This window comes from Pistacia vera, unplaced genomic scaffold, assembly GCF_008641045.1.
Source record: "Pistacia vera cultivar Batoury unplaced genomic scaffold, PisVer_v2 Contig531, whole genome shotgun sequence".
In the NCBI taxonomy this organism is placed as follows: Eukaryota; Viridiplantae; Streptophyta; class Magnoliopsida; order Sapindales; family Anacardiaceae; genus Pistacia; species Pistacia vera.
The window spans coordinates 375,528-378,248 of NW_022196370.1; the positions used below are offsets into that span (position 1 = coordinate 375,528).

Here is a 2,721-nt window from a genome sequence, read left to right on the forward strand (position 1 = left end):
TACATGTATCATAAACACATCCAATTGTAACTAACATATAAACAAAAATTATAAAATGTATCAGCCATTAGTGTAAAATAACTACAGTTTCTTTGTTAAGTAGATGTCAAAATATATACTATTTTCTTCAGTATTTGGATGTCAAAAAAGGTACCACGCTTACAGGTTACAGGCAACACTTGAAGCTTCTAAGGTCTTGCTTTGCACCAGAAGATCTTTCAACAGGTCTCTGCAGCAGGAATAACAATTGAAATCAGTATAGAAATAGTTTATAGAATCCAGATGAGCAAAGTGAAGTTTGTAGAAATAGTCAACTTCTATATATATTTTGTTAAATTTAAACATTCAATTCCAAAGTTAGGAAAGAAACAATACATATATTTCCGAAGTTAGGAAATAAACTAAACATATAACACTATCATACATACATACATAACATATAAAAATATTTAAACTAATTAATCTCAATATATAACTTAATAAATAATAATAAAAAATACAAACGAATAAAAAAAACCCATCACAACATTCACCTACTTTTCCCTTTCCTTACTCATACAACTATACCTTTCAAAAAACTACCAACTCCTCCACAATATAATCAAACCTTCTAATTAACTAGCCTATTTTATACCGCTTACTCATTCTAATTAAATACTCATTCACACCACACTCCACTTCCTCATTCTCTTTACATTCACATACACACCACACAAAATAATCCCACAAACTACAATATCACCTAAATATATCTTACTCCATTCTATTACTTTACTGACCATTCATAATCTATACACTCTATCTTTATACTACTCACTCCCCTTTATACCTACATCACCCGTACTAATTATTCATTTATAACATCTACAATTTACTACTCTACCTATTATACCCACTCTTCTCCACTAATACTACCTCAACCACTAAAAAATGCCTCTACTAATACATATACATAACACTAACACTAACTACTGACGCCAACATATAACCCAAAATACCTTATACTCACTAATAAAATCACATATCTCTACACATAAACAACTATATTCACACTATTACTCTTCTAATTCCAATTAATACTCTCTTACCCACCTACTCTATCTCTACTCACTCAACAATCTTATACCTCTCTATTCTTTTGCTAACACTTCCAAAGAACAAACATAAGCCAGAAGGCTATGTGGGCTAACTTCTGTGAGTGCAACAAAGAGAAGTAGCTCTTTGTGTTTATATAAACGGCCTAGTTTTCACAAGAAGAGAAATCGCATTGCTGTTTGTTTGTCCCAAGAAATGTATCACAAAATGACAATGTAAGTAAGAAACGAAGAAACTCTGAGAAAACATGCAAAGCCTCAAAAGAACTGTCTTCAAAACAAGAATTCATTTTTTGCATTTAACAAAAAACCATGAACTGCAAATAAAAAAAAAAAATCATCAAAAACGCTAAAAGAAACCCACCAAACCTTGAACTTAACAATTTATAACAAGTTAATTAGCTAATTATTTACACAAACCTAATATAATCCAAACAACAAAAGAGTCAACTCAACACAAACAAAACATCATAACAATTAATTTTTCAGTCAACATTAACACCCTAAATTACAAGAACAAGAAGAAAGATTAAATTAAAAACAAAAATAAACCCACCAGGATCGCACTGCTGGTAAAACTTCTCAAAATCTGCAAGAAACAACCCACCGAATTAAAATAAAAAAAGAACCCATTTCACAAAGAAAAAAACGAACCCAAAAATTATATAAACAAACAAAGATTAAACCAGTAATTAAAGCCTTGATCAAGCCAGCTCGTCTGCCCTTGAAGTCGCCGAAAACTTCCTCCACAGTTCTGAGTATTGGGTGCCGTATTCTCTCCACAAACACTTGTATAACAAAAATGGGTTTGTCGGTATTGAAGAGAACAAGAAGAAGCAGAGTCAAATGAAAAGAATTTTAAAAGAAAAGGTCTAAAAAACGCTTAATTTGGAAATTAGGGTTTCTGTTTGGGGGTTTGAATTGACAAAATTGGGTTAAAAAAAACGCAATTTTGAAAGGAACCCGGAAGTGAAAAGATGGGAAAGAGAAAGTGGGAGACAATTTTGGGTTGAGATTGTGTAAAACTAAAAGGAGATATATTGTGAGAAAGAGAAAGAATATATAAATAAATGTGCACATAAGGGTTTATGTTTATTTGTGGTCCTGTACGTTTGTGGGTTATAATTAATTAATTAATTGGATTTGTAGGTTTTGATTTGAGATTTTAATTTAATTACTTTTATTAATTAATTATACGCAATTTTAGCCAATCAAAACAATAATTTCAAAACTTCTTGTGACCATTTTTGTGAATAATATTACTTACCATTATCATGTAGATATATATCTTGATAACATTATCGAACCATACATGATTTTAGATTATGATTTAAGAGTTTTCAAGAGAGGAAAACGTTACGTTGATACTGGTAACGATAATATATTTATAAAAATTCATCATATATACAAGTTTTGCATGTAATATTATGGGATTTGTAAAAATTATACTATTCACCATTAATATTTCAATTCTCGTCACGTCTTTATCTAGAAATTTGAAATAACGATCAAACTTTGCAATATTTGTGAAACAAGAAATAAGGGTGTAGACGGTAAAATCTACGGTTACAAATACGAGGGTTGGATCTTGTGTTGTGAGCCACTGACAATCTGGTGGACCTGCAGG

At 30.6% G+C, this 2,721-nt stretch overlaps 1 long non-coding RNA gene across 1 annotated transcript; it reads right to left on the reverse strand.

Moving 5' to 3' along the window:
* On the reverse strand, window positions 1-2,128 carry LOC116107343. The gene is made up of 3 exons (XR_004124442.1): window positions 1,781-2,128; window positions 1,651-1,683; window positions 1-229 (listed from the first exon to the last, which is right to left on the reverse strand). It is a non-coding gene; the product is annotated as an uncharacterized LOC116107343 (long non-coding RNA).
* Between the last annotated feature and the right edge of the window lie 593 nt (window positions 2,129-2,721).